This window comes from Rhinopithecus roxellana, chromosome 11 (assembly GCF_007565055.1).
Source record: "Rhinopithecus roxellana isolate Shanxi Qingling chromosome 11, ASM756505v1, whole genome shotgun sequence".
NCBI lineage: Eukaryota > Metazoa > Chordata > Mammalia > Primates > Cercopithecidae > Rhinopithecus > Rhinopithecus roxellana.
Genome location: NC_044559.1, coordinates 50041102 through 50054881, shown reverse-complemented (window position 1 = coordinate 50054881; position 13780 = coordinate 50041102). Strand labels below are relative to the sequence as shown.

Genomic DNA, 13780 nt, shown 5'->3' with positions numbered 1-13780 from the left:
GTATGAAATTCTGGGTTTGAAATTCTTTTATTTAGGAATGTTGAATATTGGCCCCCACTCTCTTCTGGCTTGTAGGGTTTCTGCTGAGAGATCTGCTGTTAGTCTGATGGGCTTCTCTTTGTGGGTAACCCGACCTTTCTCTCTGGCTGCCATTAACATTTTTTCCTTAATTTCAACCTTGGTGAATCTGACAATTATGTGTCTTGGAGTTGCTCTTCTCGAGGAGTATCTTTGTGGTGTTCTCTGTATTTCCTGAATTTGAAAGTTGGCCTGTCTTGCTAGGTTGGGTAAGTTCTCCTAGATAATATCCTGGAGTGTTTTCCAACATGGTTCCATTCTCCCCGTCACTTTCAGGTACACCAGTCAAACGTAGATTTGGTCTTTTCACATAGTCCCATATTTCTTGAAGGCTTTATTCATTCCTTTTCATTCTTTTTTCTCAATCTTGTTTCATGATTTATTTCATTAAGTTGATCTTCAATCTCTGATATCCTTTCTTCCACTTGGTCGATTCGGCTATTGATACTTGTGTATGTTTCCATGATGAAGTTCTCGTGCTGTGTTTTTCAGCTCCATCAGGTCATTTATGTTCTTCTCTAGACTGGCTATTCTAGTTAGCAATTTGTCTAATATTTTTTCAAGGTTTTTAGCTTCCTTGCATTGGATTAGAACATACTCCTTTAGCTTGGAGAAGTTTGTTATTACCCACCTTCTGAAGTGTACTTCTGTCAGTTCATCAAACTCATTCTCTCTCCAGTTTTGTTCTCTTGCTGGGAAGGAGTTGTGTTCCTTTGGAGGAGAAGCAGCATTCTGTTTTTTGGAATTTTCAGCCTTTTTGCACTGGTTTTTCCTCATCTTCATGGATTTATCTACGTTTGGTCTTTGATGTTGGTGACCTTTGAATGGGGTTTCTGTGTGGATGTCCTTTTTGTTGATGTTGATGCTTTCTGTTTGTTAGTTTTCCTTCTAAGAGTCCAGCCCCTTTGCTGAGGGTCTGCTGGAGTTTGCTGGAGGCCCACTCCAGACCCTGTTTTTCTGGGTATCACCAGCAGAGACTGTAGAACAGCAAAGATTGCTGCCTGTTCCTTCTTCTGGAAGCTTCATCCCAGAGGGGCACCTGTGAGATGCCAGCTGGAGCTCTCCTGTATGAGGTGTCTGTCAACCCCTGCTGGGAGGTGTCTCCCAGTCAGGAGGCACAGGGACCAGGGACCCACTTGAGGAGGCAGTCTGTCCCATAGCAGAGCTCGAGCACTGTGCTGGGAGATCTGTGGCTCTCTTCAGAGCCAGCAGACAGGAACGTTTAAGTCTGCTGAAGCTGTACCCATGATCGCCCCTTTCCCCAGGTGCTCTGTCCCAGGGAGACGGGAGATTTATGTATAAGCCCCTGACTGGGGCTGCTGCCTTTCTTTTAGCGATGCCCTGACCAGAGCGGAGGAATCTAGAGAGGCAGTCTGGCTACAGTGGCTTTGTCAAACTGAGGTGGGCTCCACCCAGTTCAAACTTCCTGGAGGCTTTGTTTGCACTGTAAGGGGAAAACCACCTACTCAAGCCTCAGTAATGGCAGATGCTCCACTCCCCACCAAGCTCAAGTGTCCCAGGTCAACTTCAGACTGCTGTGCTGGCAGCGAGAATTTCAAGCCAGTGGATCTTAGCTTGCTGGGCTCCTTGGGGGTGGGATCCGCTGAGCTAGACCACTTGGCTCCCTGGCTTTAGCCCCCTTTCCAGGGGAGTGAATGGTTCTGTCTCGCTGGTGTTCCAGGTGCCACTGGAGTATGAAAAAACAAAACAAAACAGCAACTCCTGCAGCTAGCTTGGTGTCTGCCCAAATGGCCACCCAGTTTTGTGCTTGAAACCCAGGGCCATGGTGGTGTAGGCACCCGAGGGAATCTCCTGGTCGGTGGGTTGCAAAGACCATGGGAAAAGCGTAGTATCTGGACTGGAGTGCACGGTTTGTCAGGGCACAGTCCCTCACAGCTTCCCTTGGCTGGGGAGGGAGTTCCCTGACCCCTTGTGCTTCTTGGGTGAGGCGGCGCCCCACCCTGCTTCAGCTGTCCCTCCGTGGGCTACACCCACTGTCTAACTAGTCCCAGTGAGATGAGCCAGGTACTTAAGTTGGAAATGCAGAAATCACCCGCCTTCTGCATTGATCTTGCTGGGAGCTACATACCCGAGCTGTTCCTATTCAGCCATCTTGCCAGCCCCCACTTTCTTTTCTTTTCTTTTTTTTTTTTTTTTGTGACAGAGTCTTGCTCTGTCGCCCCGGGCTGGAGTGCAGTGGCACGATCTCGGCTCACTGCAAGCTCCGCCTCCCGGGTTCACGCCATTCTCCTGCCTCAGCCAACCAAGTAGCTGGGACTACAGGTGCCCGCCACTACACCCAGCTAACTTTTTAGTATTTTAGTAGAGACAGGGTTTCACCATGTTATCCAGGATGTTCTCCATCTCCTGACCTCGTGATCAGTCCGCCTCAGCCTCCCAAAGTGCTGGGATTACAGGCATGAGCCACCGTGCCCAGCCACTAGCCCCCACTTTCTTAATGGTATCATTTGAAGTCCCAAACCTTTGAATATTGATGAAATCCAAATTTTCCACTTGTTTCTTTTAGGGATCATTCTTTTGGTGTTGTATCTGAGAAATATTTGCCTATTCCAAGATCATAAGGATTTTTTTTTCAAACGTTCTCCTTTAAAAATTTTATATTTTTAGTTCTTACATTTTGGCTTCTGATCCATTTCAAGTTAATTTTTGTGCATGATATATGTCAAGAGCCCAAATTTATCTTTTTACATGTGGATATTGAATCATGTCGGCACCATGTCCTCTAAAGACTGTTCTTTCTCCGTTGAATTTTCTTGGCACCCTCATCAAAGATCATTTGACCATAAATATAAGTGTTCATTTCTGGACTCTCAGTTCTGTGCCATTGAACTGTATGTTCATCCTTATGCCAATACCATATTGATTACTGGAGCTGTATATTAAGTTTCTATTATATTAAGTTTTGAAGTTTTTTTAATACATTGTTCAGTTTCTAGTGCTTCTTTAGGTGTATTTTTCAGTCTTATCTCTCCACCTAGCCTGAAAGCAGACTTAAGACCCAGCTCGGTCATTTCATATCACCAGACTTCAGGCAAGTTGGCTAAGGTGTTTTTTTTTTTTTTTTCTTCTTTTTCCTCATCTATAAAATAGAAATAGAACTTCATACCCCTCCATTGTCACAGGATTATTGTGAGGATCAAATGAAATAACAAATGTGGAAACAAATGTGGAAAACTAGTTTTCTGTAAATGCAAAGGACATTTATTAGGCTCTGCCCGTTGCAAGTAAATGTGCATAACTGCTTTCCTTAAGATCCTTAATTTATTCAGGACTATAACTTATGTTTACAGTGTGCTTGGTAAACCTTGCAAGCCTAAAATTAATCCTCGACAAGTCCAGTGTGTTCGTTTATGTCTTTTTCAGAATCAAAGTAGAAGAGTGGTTTTTCTTTAATCTTCTCCATTATCTCAAGATAAGTAGCTCCCCTAGAATTCAGTTGCCCTCTTACTTTGAGTGTTGGCTTGTTCATATCACAACTTGCCTTCTCCTTGCCAAGCTAGACTTGGTCAAGAGTGTGGACTGAAAGCTTGAGCATAGTAGGCCGAGGAGTCTTTCTAAAAAAAGGTCACAGTATCAAGATGTTAAGATCCAGTTGGTGAAAGCCCCAGTGTGCCCTGGTAATGCAGGAGTTGAGTGTGAGAACCCTAACTTCTGGCCCTCCTTAGTCGATGCAGTTCCAAACGCCATAGAAAGAAACCTCCTAATAGTACCAGATCATTCTCCAAATGAAGATGTCATAGGGAAGGGATCTTTACTTGATGGAAAGAATGCTTTCTTCCTAAATGGCAGTCTGCGGGGCCTTCTTAATGTTGCGCCATCCAGCATTCCTGTTCCGTGTTCAGACCAATGGGCATGCATGTCAGCTGCTCCATCTAGCAGAATGAACTTGATCATGGTAGGACTTGAACTAACCTGAACTGAAGAAACCTCCCTCAGCCATCTGTTCCTGGTACCTACGGACTCAATTACCCAGCATTATACACCTACACTACAAATGATCTTCAGCATAAGGGCCATTAGTCAATAAAAATTCTCAAAATGAGAAGATATTATTTTATTTTATATAAAATATATTTCCTTGTGGACTTAATTGCATTACTGATTTCTAATGATTTCCTTTGTTATTTTATTTAAATAATTATATATTTTTTTGAAATGGAGTTTCCCTCTTGTTGCCCAGGCTGGAGTGCAATGGTGCAATCCCAGCTTGCTGCAACCTCTGCCTCCCGGGTTCAAGCGATTCACCTTCCTTAGCCTCCTGAGTAGCTGGAATTACAGGCACGTGCCACCACGCCCGGCTAATTTTTTGTATGTTTAGTAGAGACGGGGTTTCACCATGTTGGCCAGGCTGGTCTCGAACTCCTGATCTCAGGTGATCTACCCGCCTTGGCCTCCCAAAGTGCTGGGATTACAGGCGTGAGCCACTGCACCTGGCCAGCTCCTTTGGTATTTTAATTTGCTGTATATTTGCTTAACTCATATGGTAGTTCACGTATTAACACATGTAATACATATGCTTAATCCCGTGTGTTTGATGTTGAAGAGTGTGCCATTTTGTTGCTTTGCTGACTGAAGACAGTGTGTGGTGCTTTTCTGTTGAAGAGGTCAGAGAACCATGCATCTTCTCTATTCTCCACCCTCCTGTTGAGCCCAGAGTGGAGGCTGCCAGCATGGCCGAGCCCCACCGGCGGCAGAGCTGGCGCTGGGCTCTGCTCACCCTGCTCCCTGTTCTCTGGCTCTGTTTTATGTTTCTGGGGGCTTTGGGGAAATGTCCCCTGTCCGGTTTGTATAAGCACTGGCTCTTCTCAGCACAGAAACCAAGGCTTTGAATCTCATCTCTGGCAAACTGTTAGGTCTTCAACCCCCTATCCCTTATAGACACTTCATTCATTAAGCTCACTTGGAACCATCACCTCCGATAAAGGAAGAAGTCTCCTCCAACAAATGGTTGGCCTTGCCTCCTTGAGACAGGCAGCGAGGCTTCCTGAGACCTGTGGCAGCTTCGTGTGTTTCTATCACTGAGGCAGCACCATCCCTGTTTGCTATTTTGATTTAGCATCCTTTGAAACAGCGTCTATTTCTCGGCCACGCTCCTGCTTCACCTTTCTCTGATAAGGATGCTGGTCACTTGGTCTATTCTAGTTATTGTTATGTAATGGGGTCTTTGTGTATACTTAGGATTTTCATTTCATTCATATAGTGCAAGTGTCTTTTTAGCTTGGCGTAAGTCTTCATCTGCCTTTGCGAAGGCTGACAGATCTTCTCGTTCAACATAAGCAGCCCTAGATGTAAATGCCTCTGTGGCAGTCATTTTTCTTTGTCCAGGCCAATCCATGACAACTGAACTATTTGCCAAGTAAGTGTATAGATCAATATCGTATGTGGTCAGCTCTCAATAATCCACAGTAAGTAACAGAAAATATGAATAAATTAATTCACTCTGCTGGCTGAGTGCCACTGAGACGTCATCCTCACGTTCCCTAGTGGAACCCACGCTCTGCTCGCCTTGGTGGCAGAGTATGGCTTGGCTCTCCTTTCTCCTACTACAGGCTGTGGGGACTCTGGCCCTTCAGTTCCCTGCGCCCCTTGAAGAATGTCAGCTTCTCATTGCAGATAATCACAAGTCGGCTGACCTTAATGTGCCAAGGGTCATTCAGCCACACGGAAAAGGTGTAGAATATGGTTTCATAAGTGTTGTAAATTTCATCCAGAAAGCACAGGTTCTCATTCATATTCATGCATGCCTGTTTGCTTTCCTTTTGAGTAAGTTCCATGTTATTGAGAAAAGAGGAAGGGAAATAATATTATTGCTATTAGCTGACTATGGTGTTACTGATGGGGGAAAATTGAAACTTGTAAAATTATGTGGGGAATACTTAATATTTCCACTTTTCCCCTTTAATCCAGATGATTGAAAGTTGACAGCAAACCAGTTTTAACATAATACACCTCCTTTTGCACTGTAAGGATTGAGCAGATCCTGAATAACCAGAGACTGAAAGCCTTGGTCTTAGCTCTTCAAACTGTCATCCAACTAAGGGAAGACATAGAAGGCTGCATTATTTGCAAAAGTCCTAAAGATGATTAATATGATTACTGTAATACATGGCAGAATAAGGATTGAATATATTTTGATATGCTACAAATCAAATACAGATTCCATGGAAATCAGATTTAACTAGTGTACACAGGAGAGCCTACAGTTAAATTAAAAGAAGAAAAAGAGGAAGACAATAACAGCTTAATAAGCTCCAGGAATGGGAGAGTACGTTTGTGTGGAGAAGCCAAGGGGGCTGCACGGGAGGGGAGCTCGCGTGGACCTGTGTGTGATGTGGTTGCTGGGGCTGTTAACCAAGTGTGGGTTTCTCCTGTGGAAACACAGTGGCCAGTTCTTGGCAAGTGGTGATTCTACTCTGCTAGTTACATGGCATTGAAAGTATTTTGCGTGGTTTATTTTAAGCAGGATATTGGCAATTTAGAAACACTGGAGTGGGGTGTCTAGGATATGAAGAGTCTGAAGAACATCTTTGAAATGGAATAATGAGAGAGACTAGGGATGTCTGGTTGGAGAGAACAAGCCTCCAAAGTGTCTGAGAATGATTATCAAATATGTGAATGTTTATCTCATACACAAGGGGCTTTGTTTATTTTATGTTGCTCAAAGGGGAATAATTAGAAACAGTGGGTTGAAGTTGTGAGAAGGCAGTCGGGTTTAAATCGGCATTTCTCTCACATTAGGGATGCAAGTATATATTTTTTTCGTTTTAAAAAACTTGTTATTTTGAAATGGTTTTAGACATACAGAAAGGTTGCAAAATCAGAGTATAGAGAGTTCATATCCATCCTTCACTTAAGCTTGTTAATGAGCTTAGTATAGTTAGCAAGCCATGAAATTAGTATTAAAGTTGGTGTGGTACTGTTAACTATAGACCTTATTCCAGTTTTACCAGTTTTTCCACTAATATCCTTTTTCTGTTGCAAGATCTAACCTAGGATCCCACACTGCATTTAGTTGTTGTGTTTCCTTCCTCTCTTCCAATCTGTGACACTTTGGCCATCTTTTAGGACCTCGACACTTAGTGATTATTGGTTAGTTATTTTGTTGTCCCACATTTTCTTATGATTAGAGTCAGGGTGTGCGTTTTTGGCATGAGTGCCACAGAAGTGATGTTGTGCCATCTTGGTACATTGTATGGAGGAGGTTCATGGTTTTGTGTCCCATTACTGCTGTTGTTCACCTTGTCACTTGATTATGATGGTTTTATCCACTGTAAAGTTACTATTTTTCTCTTTATAATTAATACGAATCTTGGGGAAGATAGTTTGAGACTGTGCAAACATCCAGTTTCTCCTTAAACTTTTGCCTCCTGATTTTAGCATCTATTATTAGATCTTGCCCACAATAATTTTTACTGTGATATTTACTTAATGCATGCCCCTCTTTCCTTTTGCATTTATTAATTAGAATTCAACTATAAGGAAGTCCTGTCCCTTCTCATCTACTTATTTCCTCAATTATTTTTGATATGGGTAGACTAATAGGCATTTACATTCTTCTGTGGATTATCCAGTGCTGTTTTTATTTATTTTATTGCTTAAATCATTCCAGCTTTGGCCAATAGGAAGTCCTTCCTTTGACATGTCCTCGTTTTACAAGAACGTTCTAAGTCTTTGGCCCATAAAGTGTTTCAGGCTCATCTTGTATTTTCCCTGCTCCTTCCCTGAATCAGCTGCTTCCCATGGAGTCCAGATTCCTTTTATGGCAAAGTGGTATTTAGAAACCAATTTCTTGTGCTAAGTGTAATCTTGCTACTAGGATGCCATTGTCCTTAGTGGACACGGCTAGGATATATATACATATGTGTGTGTTTGTGTGTATGTGTATATCACCCCCACACACAGTAACCCACACATACATATCTTTATATATTTCTATATTTCTGTCTGGATATGTATTAAAAATTCTAATCCAACACCGCTGGGTTCATTGTAGCCTCTCCCTTTTCTGTATTTGTAGCTTATTTCTTCAACAGTGAGAAACTTAGCTCTTATTATTTACAATGTATTTACTTACTTATCCAATGCCAATAAAGTAATTTCAAAATTGCTAACCCTGTAATAAACACATTTACTAGCTAGAGTACAGCATTTCTATACAGTGCTTTTTGTCTTTATTTAGCCTTTGATTTTCCAGTCAAAATAGTGTTTTTTTGTTTGTTTGTTTGTTTGTTTGTTTGAGATGGAGCCTCGCTCTTTGCCCAGATTGGAGTGCAGTGGCATGATCTCGGCTCACTGCAGCCTCGACCTCCCGGGTTCAAGCAATTCTTCTGCCTCAGCCTCCCGAGTAGCTGGAACTACAGGCGCCTGCCACCATGCCTAGCTAATGTTTTTGTGTGTGTATTTTTAGTAGAGATAGGGTTTTACCATATTGGCCAGGCTAGTCTCAAACTCCTGACCTTGTGATCTGCTGGCCTTGGCCTCCCAAAGTGCTGGGATTACAGGCATGAACCACTGCACCTGGCCCAAAATAGTATTTTTTAAAGTTATTTGGGGTAGTTGTTTTCAGTGTGGCTATGTTACTTATTTGTAATGTAGTTAGGTTCATTATTTTTGTATTCCACTTGGGTTCCTCTCCCCCGATGTCCTGGTTTACTTACATTTTTCCCTTACTTTTTGGCATGTGCAATGTTACTCTGGTGCTTCAATGCAGAGCTATACGCTCCTCTTCATTTCCGTTCCCATGCCACCGTTTTCCCCAAACCTTTCCTACCCACTGTCTATAGGAAAGCAGTCTCTTTCATTTCTCAAATATCCTTCCTGTATTTCTTTTGCAGAAATGAGCAGATAGTGTCTATTTTCTTATAACCTCTTCTTTCTTACACAAAGGATGGTATATTATAGACACTCTTTTGCACTTTGTGTTTTTCGCTTAACAATGTATTCTGGAAATCACTGTAGACCAGTTCGTGGAAATCTTCCTCTTCCTTTTCTCAGTTGCATAGTACTTCATTGCTTAGAAGTACCATAGTTTATCCAACCACTCTCCGGTGTAGGGGCATTTAGGTTGTTTCCAATATATTGCACTATTGAAGAACTCTGTGCAAATGTGCTTTTTTCCCACATTGTTGGAGGTGTATGTTTAGGGTAGATTCTAGAGTTGTAATTGCTGGGTTAAAAACTGTGCATATAGCTTTGTTAGGTATTGCCAAATTTTTCTGCATTAATTTGCATTCTCACCAGCAAAGTGGGAGGTGCCTGTTTTCCTGCAGCCTCACCAACAGGGGCTACATCACATTCTACAATTTTTGCCATTCTGATGATACATGATATCTTGATGTTATCTTAATTTGTATTTCTTTAAATATGAGTGCGTTTGAACACTTTTTTCATGTTTGAGGACCATTTTAATAGCTTTTGTAACTTGTTTATGTCTTTTCTCCATTTATCTTTCAGGTTTTTGGTCCTTTGTCAGTCAGCTTTTGTAATAGTTTCTTATATTCAGGTTATTCACCCTTTTTCTGTGATATATGTTGCAAACATTTTTCTTCCTTTTTTATCAGTTATCTTTTGATGTTTAGGATTTTTTTGTTTGGCCCTACAGAAGTTTTTATTTTCATATAGTAAAACTTATCAATCTTGATTTTATTGCCTCTGTATTTTGAATCATAGTTAGAAAATCTTTCCCTACACCAAGATTAGAGAATTCACTCATATTTTCTCCTAGGAATTGCATAGTTCTTTATAATTAGACCTTTTGCATTCAGGTCCCTGATGCATCTGGTTTGGTTTTGTATGTGGTTGTATTAGTCTGTTTTCATGCTGCTGATAAAGACATACTGGAGACTGGGTAATTTATTAAAAAAAAAAAAAAAGAGGTTTAATGGACTCAAAGTTCCATGTGCCTGGGGAGGCCTCACAATCATTGCAGGTGAAAGGCACATCTTACATGGCAGCAGGCATGAGAGAGAATGAGAACCAAGCTAAAGGGGAGCCCCTTATAAAAACGTCAGATCTTGTGAGACTTATTCACTAACATGAGGACAGTATGGGGGAACCGCCCCCATGATTCAATTATCCCCCACTGAGTCCCTCCCACAACACGTGGGAATTATAGGAGCTACAATTCAAGATGAGATTTGGGTAAGGACATAGCCAAACCATGTCATGGTGTGAGGTGCAGATCTAAATTTCTTTTCTCCAAATGTCTCCAAGTTGTCCCAGCACCGTATATTAAAAAGTGCATCCTGCTGGGCACAGTGGCTCATGCCTATAATCCCAGCAATTTGGGAGGCCGAGATGGGAGGATTGCTTGAGGCCAGGAGTGTGAGACCAGCCTGGTCAGCATAGTGATACATTATCTCTTAAAAAAAAAAAAAAAAAGAAAATTATATCTGTAAATATGAAAAGTCCATCCTTATCACAATGATTTTAAGCCAAACTTTCATATATATTTTGATTTCTATCTGGACTTTTAATACTACCGCACTGGTCCGTTTGTCTCCTTGTGTGCCACCGTGTTTAATTATGGAGTGTCTATGGTTTGTTTTCATGTCCAGGAGTTGTTTCATTTTTTTCTTCAGGGTTTTCCTAGCTCTTCTTGCTTATTTGTTTTTCATTGTGACCATTAGTATCAACTAATGTAACTCTATAAAATAGTTTACTGGGATTTTTACTGGGATTATATTGAATTTACAAATTAATTTAGGCAGAACTGTCATCTTTATAATGCTGGGTTATCCAATCCAAGAGTTGGGGATGTCTTTTCTCTTGTTCATATCTACTTTAGTGTCTTTTAAGAATGTCTTACATTCTTCTTGTATAGATTTTGTGAAATTCTTGTTAAATTTATTCCTAGATATTTAATCCTTGTTGCAATTATTTTAAATGGAGTTTTCTCTGATTATTATTTTGTATTTGAAAGCTATTGATTTTTGTATGTTAATTCTGTATTAGTGAATTCTTTTATTGTTTGAGTTAGTTTTATCATTGATTCTCTGGGGGTTTCCAGATACGTATGGTTATCAACTGCAAATAGAAGTGGTTTTACTACTTTACCCCTTCTTATAATGCTGATTGATTTCTCGCGTCTCAATATATTGGGTAATACCTCTCATACAATGTTGAACAGAAACGGAGACAGTGAGCATCTTTGCCCTATTCCTGATAGTAGTAGAAATGCTATTAGTTTTTCCTCATTGAGTAATGAATTAAGGAATGTGTATTTTATTAATTTAACAGTATAACCCTCAATTCCTGTGTTCTTTAACTTTTATCATAAATAAGTTTTAAATTTTGTTAAAGGATTTTTCAGAATCTATGGAGGTCATCACACTATTTCCTTATGTTTATTAATATAGTACATTATATTAAGAGTTTCCTAATATTTCGAATATCTTAGACCTCATTTCATATTTTTACATTGATACCGAGCAACTGATTGGTACGTAATTGTATTTTCTTGTTCTTTCTGTCTGGTTTATCAGTGTTACATTTTGCTTCATAAAAGGAGACAGTGTGCTAGAATCTCCTTCATAGAGCATTGGCATTACCTGGCCTTTGAAGGTTTGGGAGAATTTCCCTGGGAAACCATCTGGTTCTGGGGCTTCTTGTGGGTAGTCACTTAATAATTCTTTCTGTTTCTTCTGGGAAATCATCAGTTTAAACTTTCTAACTCTAATGGGATCAGTTTTGGTAATCAGACTATCCTTAGGAAGTTATCAGTTACATCTACATTTTTAAAATTCATTTGCATAGAGGTCTGTGAAATAGTCCCTTAAGATTTTTAGAATTTCTTGTTTCATTGGTTATTTCCCCTGGGTCGTTTCTTATTTTCTACTTTTGTATTCACTCCTCCTTTTTCTTGAGTTAACTAGTGGTTTGTCTACTTTTTTTCCCTCCAAAAACCAGGATTTATATTTGTACATTAGATCGACTGTTTTTCTGTTCTCCACCTCATTAATTTTATCTTACCCTTTTTTTCTCGTTAATTTTAGCTTTTTCCTTCATGTTTTCTTTGTGTGTTATTTTGGTTTGCTCTCTTGTTCCTTTCCTAGTTTTTATGAGCTGGGAATTACTATTGTTGTTATTTATTTTTTGAGACAGTCTCGCTCTGTTACCCAGGGTGGAGTGCAGTGGCATGATCTCAGCTCACTTCAGCCTCAGCCTTATGGGCTCAATCTTCCTGCCTCAGCCTCCTGAGTAGTTGGGACTACAGGTGCACCACCATGCCTGGCTAATTTTTATATTTTTTGGTAGAGACAGGGTTTCACCATGTTGCCCAGGTTGGTCTCAAACTCCTGGCCTCAAGCGATCTGCCTGCCTTAGCCTCCCAAAGTGCTGGGATTACAGGCGTGAGCCACTGTGCCTGGCTGGGAATTATTAATTAACTTTCATTCTTTCATTTTTATTGATGAAAGTGTCAGTGCAATGAATTTTTCTCTGATTACTGCTTTAAATGTATTTCATGGATTCCGATATGTAGTGTTTTCATTGTAATTATTTTTTAAAAATTCTTTCCTCTCAGTTGGTGACCTAAGAAATAATAAGACTCTTAAATTTCCAGGTGGAAGTGCCTTTCCATGTTTTTGTTTTTGTTAATAATTGATAGTTTATTGTATTATAATCAGAAAGTATTGGTTACATGCCTACCCTATGGAAATCATTGTTTTTTCCTTTAATGCCATCAGTGGTGACTGTGCTGTGGGTTCTTGAGAGGAATGTGTATACTCTGTTATCAGGGTACAGAGTTCAATAGATATGTCCGTAAGGTCAACCTTGGTTGATCATGTTGTTTAGATCTATCTCCTGACTTGTTTTCTGTATACTTGCTCTGCCTTGTACCGAGAATGGTGTATGAAACCTCCTATTATTAGTATGTTTCTAACAGCATTTGTTCACATCTCCTGTAGTCTTTGTTTGATAAAGGTTATGGTTATATTATTGGGCTCGTAGTGCTCATGAGCATTCTGTCCTCACTGTGAACGGTGGCTTTTAGCGTAAAAAACGTCCTTGGTCGTATTTCACACTGTGGGGCTCGTGTTCTATGTGGTCTGCTCCTGCTCTCTTTTTGTCTTTATTTCTCTAGTATACCTTGGTCCGTCCTTTTCATTTGTAGCCTTTCAGAATCACTTGACTTTAAGTGCGTCCCTTGTATACAGTGTATAGTTGAGTCTTGTTCTTTTAAAATTTTGGATGTAGAAGGAGTTGTATTTTCTAGTGATTATTTGTATTTAAACCTATTTAATATCCTTAGGTTCCCTGTTTTATTATTTAACCCTTCATTGTCCGATTCTCAGTTTTTTTCAGCATCAGTTAATACTCACCTATTGCTTATACAATAATGAACTATACAATAACGAGAATTCTTCTCTCTTCCTTTTCCTTCATCTCCCATTTTTAATGCATCATTTCTAGTCATAAGGTTTCTATATTGTATAAATGCATTAAGTGAAAAAAGTTCATTAAGAATATATTAAATAATAATAGCACAGATAATAAACACATTTTGCAAAAGTCATGAAGGTGATTTGCAAGTGACTGAAGAAGTTGGGGAGATGCCAGTGTACTATGAAGTGTGTTCTGAAATCGGGGCTGTCCAGCAGCAGGGCCTCTTGGGCTGGCTGCCAGGGCTCCTGGTGTGGATGGCCGGCCCTCGGCCAGGGTGGCCTCCATGACTGTTTAC

The 13780-nt window shown here is 40.4% G+C and overlaps 1 protein-coding gene across 5 annotated transcripts in view; it reads left to right on the top strand.

The window, feature by feature from the left end:
- C11H10orf143 (chromosome 11 C10orf143 homolog) overlaps window positions 1-13780 on the top strand; it is a 49157-nt gene that overhangs the window by 18264 nt on the left and 17113 nt on the right. The gene's annotated exons all lie outside the window — the stretch shown is intronic.